The sequence below is a fragment of the Lissotriton helveticus genome, chromosome 5_1 (assembly GCF_964261635.1).
Source record: "Lissotriton helveticus chromosome 5_1, aLisHel1.1, whole genome shotgun sequence".
NCBI classification, from domain to species: Eukaryota; Metazoa; Chordata; class Amphibia; order Caudata; family Salamandridae; genus Lissotriton; species Lissotriton helveticus.
In genome coordinates this window covers 342,421,550-342,443,497 of record NC_136065.1, presented here as the reverse complement: position 1 = coordinate 342,443,497, position 21,948 = coordinate 342,421,550, and the positions used below count along the sequence as shown (strand labels likewise).

General features: G+C 42.2%; 1 protein-coding gene across 1 annotated transcript in view; it reads right to left on the bottom strand.

Annotated features, from left to right (window-relative positions):
* Positions 1 to 20,735, bottom strand: part of LOC144753147 (transmembrane protein 26-like) — a 76,298-nt gene extending 55,563 nt beyond the window's left edge. Inside the window, exon 1 of the mRNA XM_078640923.1 lies at positions 20,313 to 20,735. The gene's annotated coding sequence lies outside the window, so the exon portion shown is untranslated. The remainder of the gene's footprint in view (positions 1 to 20,312) is intronic.
* Between the last annotated feature and the right edge of the window lie 1,213 nt (positions 20,736 to 21,948).

The window sequence follows — 21,948 nt, the reverse complement described above, 5'->3', positions numbered from 1 at the left end:
GTCGGATGGACTTAAATCCTTCCAACATGGGAATAGGCCCCAGAATGGAGTAACAGCAGCAAAAGGAAGGGATCCCAGAACAAATGTTAAATTAGTATTTTTTAGGTGAGTAGTGTTTCACATAACAATGAGGCAATGCACAGCTATATTTTAATGCACAAACATAACATGTTTTAGTTTACAGATGTTGCATGAACATTTCAAAGTAACATATGCCTTTCTGGGCAAGTAATCAGTACCCCTTGTGGAGACCACATGCTGATCCCACTTATTTTTAACTCCACAGAAAAGTGCAATGCCATCAACTTCTTCCTCAGTTAAAAAATACAGAAGATCCAATAGCACATTGAGATCACCAAGCCCACTTCATCTTGTACACTCACCACTTCCTGTAGAAAGACGTCTTACCCTTGTCCTTCATCAAAGTTCTCTCTCGGAACACTCGCCCTTACCCACCCTCACTTAAGACCTCTTCCCGGAAGCTTTGAAGATAGGCCAGATCCTCGCAGTCCTAAAGAAATCTGCACTTGACCCTGAAAACCTTGCCACCTACTGACCTATCACTCACCTACAATTTATTAGCAAGATCACTGATAAAGCAGTCTGTGTTCAACTCTAAGATCTCATCAATACTATTCATCTCCTGCACAACTACCAGTCTGGCTTCAGATCATGCTGCAGCATGGAGGCTGCTTATTGCGCATCATATATAATTCTCTCCTGACCACAGATGAGATAACTCATGCTTCTGGATGTTGCTGGACCTCTTAGCTGCTTTCAGCACAGTCGACCCTCTGACCCTCAGATGTATCTTGGAGCCTTATAAGGGATTCCCCAGTAAAGCCTTTTAATGGATCTCTTCCTATTCTTCCAGCCTACATCAGTTTGTCCATAGGAGCACCCCAAGGTCCCAAGTGATCCCTGACAACTGCGGACTTGAAAGTCTGCTCTGCTCCAAACATCCAACACTTCAACCTCTGAATGCACATGATTAAGACCTGAATGTCCAGGGCTTACCTGAAGCTCAATCCAACTAAGACAGAATTCCTGTTATTTGCCAAGAACAACAAAAAAAGAAACTGTTCAAACCTGGCTCAGTCACATGAACCTTGAAGGCTTCAAATCACTACTTATATTGAAAGTCACTTGGATTCACCCGGGATACCAACCTCACACTCAAGAAACACATTGCCAAATAACATGAAGATCGCCTTGTACCAGTATCTCTTAAAGAAAGTGAAACTGTCTATGCCAGAAAGCGATTACAAAACGTTTGCATCTGGATAGTGGTAACACCATGCTCTATGGCTTCCCAGACTACACACTGGCACCCTCTAAATATATCCAACATGCTGCAGGACGACTCATCCAGGTTCCGAAGAAATATGATAATATCTTCCCCCAGTCTGATAGAGCTCCATTGACCCCCCTTGCTTGCCCACACCATCTTCAAAACAAACTGTATCATTTCCTAAGCCATCACGGCCAGCACCCTCCCTTATCTTAAAGACAGTCTCACCATCTCTGGTGCTCTTGGCACACACCCAGCCAGGACGCTATCAGACTGCAGCCTAAAAAGTGTAAATACGAAAAGAACTCAGCAGCTGCCTTTTTCCATCTATGCACACATGATGTGGAACAACAAGTTCATCAGGTTGGCACCAACGCTCTACTCCAGTTTAGGAAAGAGATGAAGCTGCACCTCTTTAAAGAACACTACATAACATTGCAGTAACAGTCTACTAACCTGCCACCTAACCTATCACTTGTTGACTTTGTGCTTGTCTCTGACCCAGTACAGTACTCCATTACCTTTTGGCTAGATTTGTGCTATAGAAATAACACATACATAACATAAACCGAACAAATAAAAAACATAAACTCCTCTTCCACTAGGCAGTGGTAGATCCCTGAGTATGTGAGCTGAGCCCACCCCCTGAGGAAGCCCCAACCCTGCTATATGTGCATCTTCCATCTGTAGCGGCTACAAAAGTCACACTGCTTTGCCTTGTGGACTCCTTACTCATCACACAGGAAGCTGTGACTCTTGCATGAGTGCACTGACTGCATTCAACTACATCAGTGCTGATGTCACCTGCACCAGACCAATAAACATAGAAGCACCATGTTCACGGAATAGATGCCTTAGCTCTGATATGGGGGCTACTGTCGAACCAAGGACTGCCTATATGGCCTCCTATTAAATCTAGTACAGGTGCTGCACTTGCCGGATTGTTCTCCATAGCTGCTCCATTGGGTGCTGGTGGGTGTTGGGCACTGTGACCATCACCTGTCCTACATGTTTCTGCCTTTCATGCAGCCATCCATTCCACACATGCACGCATACAATGCCACCTTGGGTATTAACCACTTCTTTGGCATGGTTTTGTACCTGTGCTACATTTGCATCTGTGCTGCTTCTGGTGGGTGTTATTATCCCGTCCCTGTTAGTCATGTCAGCAGCCGCGGCCCGTGCAGGGAGTTCCGGTGTGGCAGAAAGGCGGGGCGGGGGAGGGGCAGGGTGGGGGGTGCTAAAATCCGGAATATGGATAATTGGAGGTAAGTAAACAATCTAATAAATAAAACGAATTTTGTTGCATGCCCTGAATGGCAAAATGCTATTAGAAATTAAAACTATTTAAAAATCTTCAAACTTAAATTTCCCATTCAAGTGAGTGCAAAAGTAGGGAAAGTGTTGGATAGCGGATGGGTACAAATTACTATTCTGACTCAAGTGAGGGTAACAGTAGAGAAAGTGTTGGATAGCAGAAGGGTATAAATTACTATTCCCACTCCAGTGAGTGCAACATTAGGGGAAGTGTTGGATAGGGGAGGGGTAAAAATTACTATTCCCACTCTAGTGAGTGCAACAGTAGGGAAAGTGTTGAATAGCGGAGGGGTAAATATTACTATTCCCACTGCAGTGAGTGCAACAGTAGGGAACGTGTTGGATAGCGGAGGGGTAAAAATTGATATTCCAACTCCAGTGAGTGCAACAGTAGGGAAAGTGTTGGATAGCGGAGGGGTAAAAATTACTATTCCCACTCCATATATTAAATAAAATAAAAAATAATTTCCAATCAAATAAATATATTTAATTAGAAAAATATTTAGAAACAAAAACATTAATTATTACATAAATGTACTTTTTTTATTCCCTACTCTATAACATCACACAATTCACAACCCAGATCTAAATTTTAAAAAATGTACTTCCTTAATTAACATAATTATTTACCAATTAAAGAAATTATAATAATTAAAAAACAAATTAAAACTCATAAAAATGATTTAACCTCCCACACTTGAACTGAAAAAAATGTATTACGCAATTAAACGTTATTTTCAATTAAAAAACTAATAATATTTAACAACTAATTATAAAGTAAGTAAAATTAATTTACTCCCCACACGGTACCCCTAAAACAATAAAACCCACACACAAAAAATATAAACAAATACCCTAATTAAATCTAAATCAATTAATTAAGAATAATTATCAACTATTTTGTAATCAATTAAACATACATTACTTCCCACTATTTACCCCTATAAACTCCACAAGCCACAACTAAAATTAATTACACAAATTCCACAATTAATTTTCAATTAATTAATTAGTATTAATTAACAACTAATTATGAGTTAATTAAACATAAATTACTTTCCACACTTTACCCCGTAAACCCCACAACCCGCACCTAAAAGAAATCATTTAATTACCAGAATTAATTAGTTAATAATAAATTAACAATGAATTATTAATTAATTAAGCATACATTACTTCCCACCCTTTACCCCCATAAACCCCACAACCTGCACCTAAAATGAATTACACAATTCCCATAATTAATTTTCAAGTAATTAATATAAATTAACAAATTATTAGTTAATCAAAAATAAATTACTTCCCACCCTTTACCCCTATAACCCCCACAACCTACACCTAAAACAAATTGCATAATTACCATAATTAATTATCAATTAATTAATTAATATTAATTAACAACCAATATTAAATTAATTACAAATAAATTACTTCACTCAGTTAACACTTTAAAATCTAAATTAAATAAATAAAAAATAATCACTAATTTACTATAATTAAATTACTTCCCACCCTATTCCCCTCTAAAGCCACAACCCGCTATGGAACTAAAAAAGGCAAATGTTATTAAAAACAAAATTCATAACTACAACAAATGTAGCACATGTATTAAAAACATAAACAATACCTATACAAAAAAAATACACCACATATATTTAAAATATGAACTAAAATACATAACACTAATTATAACATCGATATTTTAAACATATATAGTTTTGCAAACAATATTAATGACTTCTATATTTAAAAAAATTATGTTTCTTACCTTAAATTCGATATTCTTGACCACGATATTCTTGATGTCGATATTTCTCAATTACGATATTTCCAACTTGATATTCTGTCTCAACACCGCTCCACAAACCTATGATATGTAGATTTCTGAGGCATTCTCTTTGACATATTCGGAATTCCGAAAAATGTGGAAAAACTGCATAAAACTTGCTCAATGTACAGATTTCAAGACTTCTTTGTGAAGAAGCCCCCTAATTTTGAGAATAGGTAGAGTAAAAATAACCCAAGGTGTGCCAAGAAAGTATACTTCTGCCAAGATGGCCTTTTGTGGGCATGCCTGATCCCTTTTAAGCAGGCAGAGTGGTGTCGAGCTCCACTGCTGTATGATGAGGGTCCTGGGCCTCGTCCAAGGCACTCTCATCCCATAAGTGTTGCTTGCATTACATCAGTACCGTTTTCCATTTCTAGAAGAGGGAACATCCCCAGAACTGTGCATCTTCCTGTAAAGGATTACTTCCAATCTGAAATACACCGCCCCTGGTGGGATATTTACCTTAATATTTAATGGAATCTTGTAACTCTATACTTTGAAGTTAGACAGGAGTAATTACATTTAAATAACTAATGAGTTCATCGGAATAGGATTTGAGGCACATCCGTAGAATATAGAGCAGGACACGTTAGTAAGATGGATCACTTGCTATTAGCGAGAGAAGCTGGTATTATTTAGAATTTTGTTATTGCTAAAATAATAAATACTTATTTAGGGCCTCAGTATGAGCAGAGGTGTTCTCCTGGAGTGTTACATCTTGGGTGGATACAGCCCTGGGCAATCCCAAGTAGGTTAGTGACTGATAGAGCTTAATTTGTAAAAGAAAGCAAGTGCCAGGGCCCTTCTTGGGAGGCGGATGCAGCCTGCACTGGCCAGTGTGCCAGCGCTGCCAATGACAAAACCAACACAACTACTAACCATCAAATTCCTGCTAGTGTGACAATTCAGATTATTCCATGCCCCCCAGAGCTATAATAATGGTGTGAGCGGTATGTATTATAAATGTTTTAATGTATATTGATTTATTAAACACTGTTGTTGTGCTCATTTCAAAATAATATTGACACCCGCACCATGTGATTGACCTGTCACCAGTACTTAATTTGTAAAACATTAAGTGCCAGGACCCTTCTGGGAAGGCCACTGCAGCCTGCACCATGTATTGAACCTGCCAGCTCTGCCAAAGACCGTACCAACATAACACCTACCCATCGCACTCCTACAAGTCTCATAATTCAGACTATTTCAGGCCACAACAAGCTATAATAATGGTGTGAGAGGCTGGTATTATTCATTTTCAATGAGATTTGACTTAATAAACATGGTTGTTGTGCTCATCTCAGAATTAAATAGAAGGCGCCACCATGTGGTGGACTGTCACTAGAGCCAGTATTGACAATTAAGTTCTGGTGCTGAACTCCAGAAACCACTGGCTCAAATTAAGCACTGCCTGTCCCTAGAGCCTGAACTAACAATTAAATGCTGGTGCTGAGCATAAGATGACCAGCCGTCCGTAAATTTCACGGACCGTCCGTAATTTGGACCTCACGTCCGTTGTCCGTGAGGATCCCTTATATGGATGACTTTTGTCCATAAGTTTGGGCCTTCCAGGGAGCAGAGCTGTTCCCCCTGAGAGAGGCCTCAGCTACCTGATGGGGCCGCTTCACACTCATCCTCGGAGCACAAGAGCAGCCCCACCCAGCCCATTATCATTCTGTATGCTGGCTGATTGTCACATACAGAATGACAATGGGCAGTTTGAGTTGTTACAGCATGTGGTGGCCTCCTTCTGCCGTGGTCTAGGGCAGGGCATTCTGTTAGGTTAGATGGAAGAAGGGTACAAAACAAATGTACAAAACGCCCATGCTGCTATGTGCCAGTTCATGAAAAGAAGCTGGTGAAAGAAGTTAAAAAGAAGAGGTTATAGTTCTTACACAGTCTCATCATTTCAGAGCTGAAGCTTTTTTATTATTATATACAACGAAGCAATAGTTGCTGCTTTTTTTATTTATTTTATGCAACTAACATCCATTGACAAAGCCAATATCCATGGCTTGTTGTAGGTCTAATGAAAATGGATGCAATGATAGAAACAGCAAAATAACAGTCGGGCAGCACATTATGCTCAGCACATATTTTTAGCTTAGGTGTTTTAAGCCACACCCTTAATTACATTAGACACGCCCCTTGGAGAGACCCCCAGTTTTTCCACCCCACTTAAAGCCCTGGAAACAACACCATGTCACAGTCACCTCACGTCCCGGCACTGTGCATCATGCATATGTCATGACTTCCAAGGTTTCTGATTGCCTATGTGCAGGGGCAGAGTGAACCCTCTCCCACTCCACCCCATCCCACCCCTTGCTTTAGGAACTACAGCGAGGGTGAAATACTTATTGGGCCTCTTCTGTCTGCAACTCAGTAGACAAAGGCTCAGCTGATAATTAATGTGAAAAAGGTGGGTTAGTGAATAAGTGAAGGAATGAGTAAATGGCTGGATGGATCAGTGAAAGGATATATGGATGAGTTATAGGGGGAATGGATGGATAATGAGAGAAAGGATGGATGGATGCATGAGTGGAAGGATGGATGAGGGTAAAGAGAAGGATGTATGGGTGGAAGGGTACATGGATCGGTAAAAGGGTGGATGGATCAGTAAAAAGGATGGATGGATGAGTGAAAGGGTAGATGATGGGCGAGTGAATGGGTGGATGGATGAGAGAAATGATGGAGGGATTGATGAATTGATAAATGAAAGGGCAAATGAATGAATGGATGGATCAGGGAAAGGGTGGATGTAAGGATGCACGAGTGAGTGAAAGGGATGGTAGATGGACAAAAGGATGGATAGATGAGTGAAAGGGTGGATGGATGAGAGAAAGGATGGATGGATGAGTGAAAGGATGGATGAGGGATAGGGTCAATGGATGGACTCATAAGTGGAAGAGTAGATGGATGGGTGGGTGGATGGGTGAAGGGTGGATAGAAGGATGGGTGACTAAGTGAAAGGGGAATGGAGAGAGAAAGGGAGGATGGATGGATGAGCGAAAGCATGGATGAATGATTGGCCGAATGGATGGGCGAATGGGTGCATGGATGAGTGAAAAGAAGAATGTAAAGATGGATGAGTGAAAGAATGCATACATGAGTGAAAGGGAGGGTGGAGATCTGGAAGGATGGATGGATGAGTGAAAGGTTGAATGGGTGGACGGATGAGTGACTGGGTGGATGGATGAGTAAGTGAAAGGGTGGCTGGATGGGTGAAAGGGTAAATGGTTGGATGGATTAGTGATTGGATGGATGGGTGGTAGAGAATGGATGAGTGAAAGGATGGCTTGAGTGAAAGGGAAAATGATTGGATGGATAAGTGGATGGATGGATGGATGGAAGAGTGGATGGATGAGTGAAAATATGGATGGTAAACATCACTTACAACGAAACTTTTACAACGCACTACCATTACAACGCGGTCATTACAACGCAAACTATTACAACGCATTTCGCTGGGGGGCGCTCTAGGATAGGGAATAGGTTAATTTACTATTCAATAACCTTCCCTAGTGTCCACGGGGACTGGAGTTGGAATAGTAAATTAAACTATTCACTATCCAACACCCAAAAGCGCTATGCGTTGTAACGGTATGAGATGTAAAAACCGCGTTGTAAAGGCAGGCGTTGTAATAGCCTGCGTTGTAACGTCATACATCCATATGGATTGGGTGAAAGGGTGGATGGATGACGGATGGATGAGTGAAAGGGTGGATGGAGGGATGGATGAGTGATATGATGGATGGAAGGATAGATGATGGATGGGTTTGCAAATGGTTGAAAAGGTTTGGATATGGATGGGTACTCAGATGGAAGGACAGAATGAATGCTGAAAGACGGATGAAAGAATTAACAGATGACAGAATGTAAATTTGTAATGGTGGATATCAGGGGTTTGATGGACGGATGAATGGCTAGATCCTTGGACAAGAGAGCTCTTCTTGGGAGGGTTGTGATGAAATACTTTGCTTTCTTGGTGCCATAAGAGCATTAGTTCAAAGTGGGAGGTATTTACTATGTGTTAGTATTCTGTATTTGCTGTGTGTTTACGTGTGGGATGTATACATCATGCATATGACATTTTGAGTGACTCCCAACTGCTACTTGAATGTTACACTAGAAATTCCAAATGTTTGCATGTTTTGTATTAGGTGTAAGATTTTGGGGAGAGCCTCATAGTGCCATGAGCTATGATTGAGATGTATATTGTGCTTGTAGCAATAGGCAAGGCGTAAAAATAAAACCTATGTATTGGTGTTTCGACAGATCCTTCTTTAGGAAAGCTGCAGGGAAAAGCACCTTTATGACTTCCATCAGCTAGTGCAACTCTCTGCGAAGCCCCATAAGCAAAGTCAGTTCATACGTTTTTTATTTAAATCCCAAAAGGTAAACTAGTAACATATTTTTCAGTTGCTGAGAACTCATAGTTCAGTACGGAGATATTTATAGCCAAGCCAAAATTATATTTTGCAGTTTAGCGTTCTCTGTTCCTTTGCAACTATGTCACCATTAAGGCCGTTTGTTGCAATCTAGTGCCCTCTTGAGGTCATTGGGATGGCGCTCGACCACACCTGCCTACTGTTGCTTTTATGTACCACCCACCTCCAGCTCCAGCACAAGAGTGAGGTAGCTGTAGGAGATAGCTGTGATAAAGAATTTAGTAGCCATATCTTCAGTGAGGACATTCCTACTACTGCCAGTAAATGGTTTCTACAGAGGAGGGGTGTTATAATTAGCTTTTAGAATTTTTATTGTTTACCATTTCATTGTTGTCTTTTTTAATTTGTGCTTCTCTATCATTAACTGAAACCTTTAGATAAAGACCAAACAGAGAAACTCAGATAATGGACCTCAGGTCTCAGATAATGGACCTCAGGTCCGGTGGGCACTACTTATCGATCCTTGCTGAGTCTATCTCCTAGAAGGATGGTGTGCTTCATTAAGCAGGTCTTATTAAATATATATACTCAGTTTCCAGCTAGGTTTCAGTGTGAATCATTGCATTGTTTTCTGAAAGTCTAATAAAGTATCATAAATAGGATAGTCTGTCAATAAGGTGAAACACACATATTAAACATGTTATATATATTTGCATTATTTGTTAAGCATTTCTATAACACACCACCATGTGTATGGTCCCAACACTTTTTTAAAATGTCGACGCCCATCACTTTTATGATATCGATAACTGAAGTCAAATAAGGCTGCTGACACTGTAATTGGTTATGCTTCCTGTAGTGTAGATGTGTGAGATACTAGATAGTGAATAAATAGCAAGGTTGACCTAGACTGAAGTATGGTTTAGTGATAGGGGTTCTTTGATATGTGTTAGCAGCTGGGTGTTGCTGTTTGGTTTGTTCTGCTGGAGTGCAGGTTGGTCTATTGCTTGGCTTCAGGTTGTAATGTGTGGACGCCTCTTTCACCATCAGGTGGCTCTGATGCCATTCTATGCAGCTGTGGATCTGTGTTCATGAATGTACCACTGAGGCAGCAAACGCTTAGTCAGCAAGGAGACATGGGCCCCTCTGTGCAAGTGAGCATTACCCGTTGTGTCTAATGTTGTTTGATGAGGTTACTGCTCTTAGAATCCCACAATGACCTTTTATGGGGTAGATGTGCGGTGATAGTACTGTGCTCCTGTGGGCCTGTTCTGAGCTCGCCTGTACATCCCACGCATGTTACTCTATGGGTTTAGCAAGTCCTGGCCCCAGGCTCACTGTTCGTCTTCAGTGTGTCACCGTATATCTATAGCAAATACATCATTCCTGAGCATATTACCATACAGATACATGTCATGGTATGTTACTTTATGTTATGTTATGTTATGTTACTGCATGTTAAGTTGTGTATTCAGTCTTTGTCTATCGTCTTCAAGCATTAACTGCTTTCTTAATCTGGACGCTCTTTTTGTACCTTTATTTAAAAAAGAAGAAACAGGGAAAGGGAGATAGGAAAAGAAAGGATCTGGGAAAGAGACATAGAGAAAGAGCGGATGACAGAGAGAGAGAGGGAGAAATATATATATATGTATATATATATATATGTATATATCAACAACACAAAGGGTAGCCCTGATGAAAGGAAGCCTCAGGCAGTTATATTAAATCCATTTTATTGAGGCTCGACTTGCCAGCAGAGTTCAACGTGAACAAGGAACTTCCAAGTGTCTCTTATCCCTCTTGCCAAACGCGTTTCAGGAACAACGGTTCCCTTTCTCAATGGCTTGGAACTGCATCAAGTTCGTAATGCTGCCTCGCACTATTTTATCTTCACGGGCCCTGCTCCAATGGGCGTGGCCACAACAGCCTTCTGGGACCTGTAGTGCGAAGAAATAAAACTCCAGTGAGTGCATCGAACTTTGCAGGAAAAATTGCATAGTTTTAAAAACCCACTGGGGTTTTAAAACTATGCAATTTTTCCTGCAAAGTTCGATGCACTCACTGGAGTTTTATTTCTTCGCACTACAGGTCCCAGAAGGCTGTTGTGGCCACGCCCATTGGAGCAGGGCCCGTGAAGATAAAATAGTGCGAGGCAGCATTACGAACTTGATGCAGTTCCAAGCCATTGAGAAAGGGAACCGTTGTTCCTGAAACGCGTTTGGCATGAGGGATAAGAGACACTTGGAAGTTCCTTGTTCACGTTGAACTCTGCTGGCAAGTCGAGCCTCAATAAAATGGATTTAATATAACTGCCTGAGGCTTCCTTTCATCAGGGCTACCCTTTGTGTTGTTGATATTTAGCGGCTTTGCCGGCCGCGAAGGGAAGCTCGCTGCTCAAAAAGCGGACCTGTGCTATCGCCGTGAGGATGATGGCGCACATGGGAGACAGTGTCCTGAGACTCTACTACAAAGCAGGGCAGTTTTCAACGTGCCATTGACTTCAACCCACTGGGGTTTTAAAACTATGCAATTTTTCCTGCAAAGTTCGATGCACTCACTGGAGTTTTATTTCTTCGCACTACAGGTCCCAGAAGGCTGTTGTGGCCACGCCCATTGGAGCAGGGCCCGTGAAGATAAAATAGTGCGAGGCAGCATTACGAACTTGATGCAGTTCCAAGCCATTGAGAAAGGGAACCGTTGTTCCTGAAACGCGTTTGGCAAGAGGGATAAGAGACACTTGGAAGTTCCTTGTTCACGTTGAACTCTGCTGGCAAGTCGAGCCTCAATAAAATGGATTTAATATAACTGCCTGAGGCTTCCTTTCATCAGGGCTACCCTTTGTGTTGTTGATATTTAGCGGCTTTGCCGGCCGCGAAGGGAAGCTCGCTGCTCAAAAAGCGGACCTGTGCTATCGCCGTGAGGATGATGGCGCACATGGGAGACAGTGTCCTGAGACTCTACTACAAAGCAGGGCAGTTTTCAACGTGCCATTGACTTCAACCCACTGGGGTTTTAAAACTATGCAATTTTTCCTGCAAAGTTCGATGCACTCACTGGAGTTTTATTTCTTCGCACTACAGGTCCCAGAAGGCTGTTGTGGCCACGCCCATTGGAGCAGGGCCCGTGAAGATAAAATAGTGCGAGGCAGCATTACGAACTTGATGCAGTTCCAAGCCATTGAGAAAGGGAACCGTTGTTCCTGAAACGCGTTTGGCAAGAGGGATAAGAGACACTTGGAAGTTCCTTGTTCACGTTGAACTCTGCTGGCAAGTCGAGCCTCAATAAAATGGATTTAATATAACTGCCTGAGGCTTCCTTTCATCAGGGCTACCCTTTGTGTTGTTGATATTTAGCGGCTTTGCCGGCCGCGAAGGGAAGCTCGCTGCTCAAAAAGCGGACCTGTGCTATCGCCGTGAGGATGATGGCGCACATGGGAGACAGTGTCCTGAGACTCTACTACAAAGCAGGGCAGTTTTCAACGTGCCATTGACTTCAACCCACTGGGGTTTTAAAACTATGCAATTTTTCCTGCAAAGTTCGATGCACTCACTGGAGTTTTATTTCTTCGCACTACAGGTCCCAGAAGGCTGTTGTGGCCACGCCCATTGGAGCAGGGCCCGTGAAGATAAAATAGTGCGAGGCAGCATTACGAACTTGATGCAGTTCCAAGCCATTGAGAAAGGGAACCGTTGTTCCTGAAACGCGTTTGGCAAGAGGGATAAGAGACACTTGGAAGTTCCTTGTTCACGTTGAACTCTGCTGGCAAGTCGAGCCTCAATAAAATGGATTTAATATAACTGCCTGAGGCTTCCTTTCATCAGGGCTACCCTTTGTGTTGTTGATATTTAGCGACTTTGCCGGCCGCGAAGGGAAGCTCGCTGCTCAAAAAGCGGACCTGTGCTATCGCCGTGAGGATGATGGCGCACATGGGAGACAGTGTCCTGAGACTCTACTACAAAGCAGGGCAGTTTTCAACGTGCCATTGACTTCAACCCACTGGGGTTTTAAAACTATGCAATTTTTCCTGCAAAGTTCGATGCACTCACTGGAGTTTTATTTCTTCGCACTACAGGTCCCAGAAGGCTGTTGTGGCCACGCCCATTGGAGCAGGGCCCGTGAAGATAAAATAGTGCGAGGCAGCATTACGAACTTGATGCAGTTCCAAGCCATTGAGAAAGGGAACCGTTGTTCCTGAAACGCGTTTGGCAAGAGGGATAAGAGACACTTGGAAGTTCCTTGTTCACGTTGAACTCTGCTGGCAAGTCGAGCCTCAATAAAATGGATTTAATATAACTGCCTGAGGCTTCCTTTCATCAGGGCTACCCTTTGTGTTGTTGATATATGTATATATATATATATATATATATATATATATATATATATATATATATATATATATATGATTGCTTCGTTCTCCTGTGTGTCCACCGCCACCTGCCACGAGAGTCGCGTCGTTGATCAGACCCCACTGGAGCAGGTCCGTGAAATGCACAGCACGTTACCCTTTCTGTAACCAAAAGATAACCACGACGCCATGTGGTACTGGCTCACAATCGATTTATTTCGGCCTAACTCGGACGCGTTTCGGCTGTCCTTGCAGCCTTGCTCACCAATATTTCCAAAATCAGAAGCAGCCATTTAAAATCCATTCAGTTACAAGTCACGTGTTGGACTACACAATCAGAAACAAGATAGACAGACTAGTAGTTTTTACCTGCATTATCCAGTTCGTAATTCACAATATAAATATTTTAGACAAACTTCGTAATACCTTGCATGTTTAAATGTCGGGGAACACACAGCATTGGTATTTCGATTCACTTTTTTACAATTCATATATCGCGCACATTTAACGCTATACTCATTCCTTTGAGAAAAGAATTATGCGCGCATTGTTTGTCGGACACAACTTCCATACCATTGGGTATGACCAATTTGGACTCTAGGCAAAAACGGAAATGAAATTAATGCCGAGTCTCACCTATGTAAAGCCCAAGTTGGCAATTTCCCAATCTCGAACACAAAGTTGTGTTTGGCCAACTATTAAGCCTCTGTGGGCATACTCTCATGGTGTCAAGTTCTATCCAGACAAAACTAAACAATCATCAATTTTACATTGGATTAAAAGTTCTTTGGATGTTCCCCCAATATTCGACTGTCTAAAAGTGCATTTAAAGACCAACACAAAAAAAACCAAAAAACATTAAATACGTTTCGCCTGCATGAATGGTGTCATCATATTCTCAATTCATTTGATTTACAAATGCGTATACATATCTTCCTCAATGTTAAGTCCCTCTGGTTGTTTAGAATTTAATTCTATTATGTACCTTGATTCCAATTTACGGAGCATTTTCTCACGATTACCCCCCCTAATTTCTCTAGTCACTGAATCAATTACAAAATAGGTAAGTCCTGTCGCTTCTTTGTTGTCGAATCTTTCAAAGTGACGGGCCACCGGATAAGCCCTGTCACCATTGTTAATCGCTCTGAGGTGTTGTAACACACGTTTGTGTACCTCAAGGATGGTGCTGTCCACGTACTGCAGGCCATAAGGGCACTGCAGCACGTAGACAGCAAAATCCGTTTTGCAACTAAAATTGCCTTTGATTTTTCATATGGCAGTTGATGTACCCACCTTGTACTCTTTTGTGTTAATGCCATATCAGCAGGCTTTGCACTTTGTACATTTAACAAAATCACCCTTTTTATCCAGCCAAGTTCCTCTCACTGCCTTCTTTTTGACCGAACTTTTAACAAGAGCTTGTCTGAAAGACTTCACACGTTAAAACGTTATCTCTAGTTTACGTGGAACAGTTTTTCCTAGAACCCCATCGCTCTTAATCAAATGCCAATGGTGATTCAGGATGCTCCTCAATCTCCCTTGCTGCACACTGTATTTAGTGATCAATCTACAGTGATTAGATGTATCTCTATTTTTCTTTTTCGGAGCCCCGAATAAAATTTCCTCTCTTTTTAGTTTGTCAATTTTTGAAATTGCTGCCCCTATCCATTCTCTAGGGTAGCCTCTTTTCCTGAATCTGTCTTCGAGATTCTTGAGTATTACCTTGGTCTGTGATTCGTCACTACAATTACGTTTGGTCAGGACGCATTCCCCATACGGAATACTCCTTTTTAAATTAACCGGATGAAAACTCGATGCATGAAGCACCGTATTGGCTGCTGTGGGTTTTCTAAACAATTTCGTAGATATTTTCCCTTCTTGGATGTAAACTGTAAGGTCTAGGAAATTCACCTCTGTATTGCTGACTTTGCTTGTGAATTTTAAATTCAGATTGTTACATTGGATTTTCTCAATAAAATCCTTAACTTGATCTTGTGTCCCTTTCCATACCACAAATAAGTCGTCGATAAAACGACTCTAGTGCATTATGTGCTCCTCCCATACTGTTGGGTACCGAGTCCGGATCACCTGCTCCTCCCACCAGCCCATATGCAAATTAGCATAGCTGGGGCGAAGCAGGTGCCCACGGCAGTACCACAGATTTGATGGTAAAGGGTATCTCCAAATAAGAAGAAGTTACTTTTCAGGCACATCTCAACCATTTTAAGAAGCATCGCTGTGTGAGCCCACAAGCGAATTGGTCTATTTTTTAAGAATTTAGATTCATCATCACTTAATAGACCTTCTGCATGCCAACCTTGTAACAGACTATTAAAACCTTCATAACACTTTACCATCACAGATTCCTTAATTTTAGCATAGCACGTAGCATTATTCAATTGCTTATATTCCTAATTCAAGTACAGTTGGCGATCCCATAGGACCACATTTCCCCCCTTATCGGCACTGCGTACCACACAATCATTGTTATCAGATAACTTCTTAATCAATTTATGATACGCATTTTGTTGCTGTGCATGGGGTGAATTTTTATTGGTATTTCTTTCCCCTGGCCTGTTATTGCAAGTGTTGTAAATTCTCCCTTTATATGCATTGATTATTTTAAAGATATAAAGGCTTTGGAAATGCTGTAATTGTGTAAACACACTTAGGATCGATTCGCAAAAGCATTTATGAGTAGGGGAGGTAGGAGTATAGGAATACTCTTTGACGTACTCTTACATTCCTTCGTGAGCTGACCGCAACATATACAACTCCCCTTTAGCAAAAGTGCAAAGATGGCTGTTTGTACTTACTGTATTTAACTATTACCTGAATGTTCCAACTTTAGAAGTGTTGTGGCTTATTTCCAAAGGCATGTAAGTGTACATAAAAGAGTACTATATGAGAACTACTTTACACATTCCAAAATGCCTTTGGGAACAGACCACTTTGTTTTCAAGTGCTGCTCCTGCACATGTTGTGGCTACGTGTGGAGTGATGGGAACAGCTTAGTGAAATGCTCACCGAAGCAAAATATGCTGCTCATTAACTTTCAAATGATGGCTCTCCCTGCTGAAAGTGCATGATGTCCTTGGGGACAACTCCACTGGCGTTAAATAACCAGTTGCATGTAGTGCTTAGCACTGATCAGTATATGTTTCTAAGCAGTCCTGTTTTAGGCAGGATAGAGAACAGAATACGAGTCAGTAATGTGATTTGCCCAGGATCATACAATGAAGTTAAGTGTAGAAGCCAAATGAGTACTTGGGTTTTCTAGTTCATCAGACGACACATTTTCAGGCAGCTTGTTGGTGAGTGCTGTATCATCACCATAGGAAGTTACTAACTTGTTTACATACTCATTCATGCTTTTGTGAATCAGCACCGAAACTTCCAACTCCCTATTAGCAAAAGTGCAAAGAGGGCACATGCCTTTCAGTTCCTACTAATTATATATGATTATTCCCGTTTTCAATGTTTTTGGCCCTGTTCACAGAGACATTTAAGAATATTTAAAACCGTACTACAGGAGCAATGTTTTGCATACTCTAAAGTGCCTTCATGAATGGACCTCAGAATATGCCTAAGTCATAAACTCATCAATGCATCCTGCATCTAAGTCCCCACCTACACCCTCTCACAATCACTCTGGACCATTAGCCACCCTTCTATTCCAGGTCTCTGCTGTACATTGAACAGAGAACAGTTCAGCCAATCTGAAAATGTGGCACTCATGAGAGCCCGAAGAGTCCCGGCAGCCACGGATTCTTTGGGTCACGAGATGCCTGTGAAATAGAAATGTTATTGGAGCCCATGGGAGCTCCTGGAAAGTTAAATAGATTGTGTTGTTGGCAGTGGCGGCTACAATGTACCGAGGGTGGTAGGGCGAGGGGGGGACGCAAAAAACATACAAAATTAAATAAAACATTTACCTTGAGTGCACGACATCCTCCTTCGCCATCCTCAATCTTCCAGGCCGGCTCCGGGATCCAGGAAACTGCACTAACCAATCCTGGCACTGCTCTCACCAGCATGAGAGGAGCACCAGGATTGGTTGGAGTGGCTTCACTCAGCACTCTCAACAGCACTGGAGACCTGCGCTTTCGCTAAGCGAGCTGTCTAAGACAGCTAGGTTAGAGAACTTTAAAATTAGCATGTCTGCCTGGCTGGTCGGCCAAAGAGACATGGGCATTTTAAAGCACACAGCTCCCTGCTGCTGCCACTCTGCAGCACTAGCCCCACCCTGTCCTGAAACCCAGTCCAGGGCAGGTTGGTTGCTGAAAAATAAAATAGTAATAAATACATTTTATTACCATTTTATTTTTCAGTTCTGGCCCGTGGGGGACGCTCTCCGCTCAAACGTAGGAGCTGCTCCTGGTAGTTGGGTTGGGACATTCCGAACCAGCTAGGCGTTATGTGGTGCATAGTAACCGGTGCAGGTGGAATTTCCCTGAAGTTTATAGGATCTTCTAGTAATTTTAAATTCCTGCACAAGTGGAATCTCCCAGGAGCTTTTCGGAATTTCAGCTGTCTGCACACAATGGATCTCCCTTGAACTCAAGGAGCTCCTAGGAATTTCAGCAGCCTCGCAGGTGAGATCTCACCGGGTTTTCTATTAGCTCCTGAAAAATCCAACAGCATCTGCATGTGAGAACTCCTTGGAGCTTGTAGGAGGCCCTGGGGATTTCAGCAGCTTACAAATCTGGGATCACCCAGGAGAGTGGAGGATCTTCTGGGAATTTCAATAGTTGGCAGATGGGTTCTCCCTGGAGTTTCTAGAAGATTTAGCAGCTTCTGCATCTGACATCTTCTAGGGAAGAAAATGGCTTCTAGGGAAGGTAGAGGCCTTTTTAGGGCAGGTTTATATTAGAGGTAAGCAAGCCAATGAACACTCAAGCCAAACAGGGCCTCTTAAGAAACTCCATTTTGTAGTACATTTATTAGCACTACAACATTACTACTAATGTACTATATAATGCTTTTTTATAAACCTGCAGGTGGAGGTCAATGCCTTCCCCTCTCCAATGTTTTATGTGCGGAGATCTCTACCCAGAGTGTTGAGATCTCCACACGTATGTATACATTTCAGTACTTAATGTGGGGAATGGGGAAGCTGCTGGAAAATGGGGAATATTTCTACTAAAAGGGATGGGTTTTGGGAGGAGTAGGAGAGGTTAAGGAAGGACTATGGAGGAGTTTAGGGAGGGATATTCCCCCACCCACAAAAGAGGAAGCCCATTGTTATTCACACAATAAACTTCTATAGCCACTCCAACCAAAAAGGACCCAAAACAGTGATAAATGTACTCCATCGCAGAGCTGGAGTAAGTCTAACACCACACATGGCCAACCACTGGTACCATAGTACCCTCCCGTAGAAAATAAGGAATACAGGGACTTAAAATAAAAGCCCTTAGGCACTAAGGCAAAGTTAAATTAACGTATTTTAACTTATTAAAAAATAAATAAATACAAATACATAGTAGTATGTTTAGGCTTTAAATATTTACTTGTAAATAGGCTGCACCCCCTGGTTTTTTATTTACACTTTTAAGTGGTGAAAGTAGTACATTTACTATGAAGTGTAAGAGTAAACGTACATGGGTAGATTTACTCAAGTGTAAGTTTAGCTTTGTGAATAGCCCCCAGAAGACCCTAAAAGTGATTCACTTCAAAGTGTGCTATAAAAATGATTACTCACATACAGTTAGATAGACTATACTGCTGCCCCACATAGGGTACTATTGTCCATATATGCACAGTGTACATCAGGCCCTAAGGTATTTGTCGATTCACTCACGACAACAGCATCACTGCAGCCTGGCTACGCATTCTTCTTCAATCAGTCTACTTCAGAAGCACTTCATGGTAATGAACTTCATTCAATGCAGTGATGTAACTCAACGAGCTAAATTGAAACCAGGGATGTTAAGGAGGGCCAGTGGCATTATGCAACTGTGTGGCTGCAGTGTTTTTCTGTAAGTGTCGATTACATGATTGTAGATTTTCCGCATTTGCCACATAATCCACCATCTGCTGCATATTCTGCAGATGTTAACAAAAAAGAGTTTTCTAGCGGCAATGGCTCAAAAGTTACAAAAAGCACAGAGACACATGCTGTTGTGCAGTGGAAGGCCCTTTCCAAAGTTGGACTGGTCACCTTTCTGTTGTTTATTGCTATATCTGAGTGTTAAACTGGAGCAAATGAGATGCGAACCAATGCCCAGGTAGTGCGAACGAATGTAAAAATGACAAAATAATGACTTAATACTCTCATAAAATGTGCAGCATTATGCTGCATAATTTGCCTTTGCCTGCCACATAGTTTACTCAACCATGCCACATAATTTGGCCCTCCCTGCTCTATAATTCCAGGGGCCCTGCACATAACTCGATTGGCTCCATTTATCACCTAAGCCATCGTCTCCCGCATAATCTGCAGATCTGAACAAAACAATGGTTTCTAGCTCAAACGGTTCGAAAGTTACAACAAAACATGGGATACTCATTGCCATTGAGTGGAAGGCCCTTCTCAAAGGCTTATTGCTGTATTTGTGTGTTACATTGGTACTAATGGGGTGAAACCTTTGCTCAGACAACAATAATATGTAAAAATGACCAAATAGTCAAGCAATACTATCCTAAAATATGCAGCATTTCGCCACATAATTTGCCTTTTCTTGTCGCATAATTTGCCTTTTCTTGTCGCATAATTTGCGTTTTCTTGTCGCATAATTTAGCCAACCCTGCTGCATAATGTGAGCCTCCACTGCCACATAATTCCAAGGGCACTGATGTTAAGTAAGAACATTGTTAACGTTTGTCAACATTTTAACTGTCACTTTTCCATGACTATTTGATAAATCTTAAAAAGGACTCTGCCTGCGCGTTGTTTCTAAAGGCCATAATTGAACCCCTCTATTCTCCCCCTGGCCCCTTCACCCGACCTCTAGTTTTCAGTCATCTATAAAGCAATGCACGCTGCTAATAAGGTTCAGCACTCCAGGGCTATCACAACAGCAAGGGGAGGGGTGTCAACAATACCCGATAACACGCACTACATTCAACTATCACTCGACACATACCGACGCGTCTTGTTTTATCATTCCACTGACATTATTGCGTTCGTGTTGTACTTACCGGAAGTTTCGGATCCTGGTCGGGACTCCCACGGAATGTCGCGCCAACCCGAAACCTCGGACCTTATGCCACGTGTTCTCGCTCTCCTCCTACTGCCCTCGCTGTCTGCCCTCTCCAATCGCCTCTCTCACTTTCGTTCTCTGTGCCACTGTATCCTCTCCTTCTCTTTTCCCTGCTGCTCCTCCTTTTCTCTCTTTTCTTCCTCCCTGTCTCTTCCCTGTAAATGTGCGTGTCACTTTTGTCTCCGACTCTATCTCAAATTAATCAATCTTTCAGTTGTACATTCCCTCTGGACTCTGCCTCTTTTCCTCGCCCCCTGATGCAGGATGCTCCTCTACTTCCTTTATTTCACTGTCCCTCAGTCTATCCCCGTCTTTCTCTCTCATTCCTCCTCATTCCGGCTCTATGTTGCTCCCTGTCGTCGTTTCTCTCACTCGTTATTTCCCGGGCGCTATTTTCACTCCGTCTCTTTTTCTTTCTCCTTCCTCTGCCTCGTCATAACTCACTCTCCGCCTGTCTCTCTCTGGCTTGAAGTCCGGATGAGTGCACTGTGCAGCAAGTATTTATAAAGCAACTCCATTCCGAGGCACCCCCATGGTCCCCATGAGGCAATATAAGTGCTACACCACGTGACCCTCTCTCCATCACAGTCCGACAGACTATGAATTCGTCCTGGCAGCACGCCCTCTTGGACGGAGACAGAGCGCTGGTACCCGGAAGTGCAGGGTGTAAACCTTCCAGTCTAGATGTGAGGAGGGACTCTCCCGTATCTCACAGATGCTCATTGGCCTTGAGCTGAATAGGGGCCCCTGAATGTCTGAGGGGCCAGGGCCCCTAAAGGTTTGGGCCCAGGGCACAAGTTCTAGAAAAGAAGTGGTTGAGACTAACCAGGTTAGGCAGTATGCAAGTGAAATCATGACGCGTGCTATCACAGTGCATGATGTCACGACGTGTGACATTGCACGTGATATCACAGGAAGTGAATTTGCTGGAAGTGACATCACAAGAAGTGACATCAGATATTAAGACCTCACACATATGTTTATCAGGTATATCATGAGTACAGTTAAGCGTATTATAATTTTTAACTAATGAGATTTGGCATCGGAGTTATGCCAAAAGAGTGTCGCAAAATCTGGGCTTAATATATATATATATTTTTTTAACCCTGCAACAAAGAAATTGGCAACAAGGAGAATCATGGCATTAGGTCTGTTCTGCTTAATTTGTTAAAAAGTCTACATTTTAAAATATTTTATTGGGTTAAGGCATCTGCTGTAAAGATGCCCAGTAAATCTCAGGGAATATCATCATCATGAAAACTTTATTTACGGTCAACGGACCTTAAAAAGTGCAGGGAATAGTAATAATGGTAGGATAACTCTGGGGGTGAATGTATTGTTTGAGAGAGACCGCTGACCCTCGGTCACTGGCCTGCTCTCTCCCCAGCTGCTCCGCTCTACTTTCACTGCAGATGAGCCATCCGGCCCCTCCTGCGAGGTGTTCAAGGCGGCTGTGTGCCCCATGGGATGTATGACATTACAACGCATGCTTTTACCACGCATGCCTTTACAACGCAGTTTTTACAACGCATGCCTTTACAACGCATAGTGCTTAGGGGTGCTGGATAGTGAAT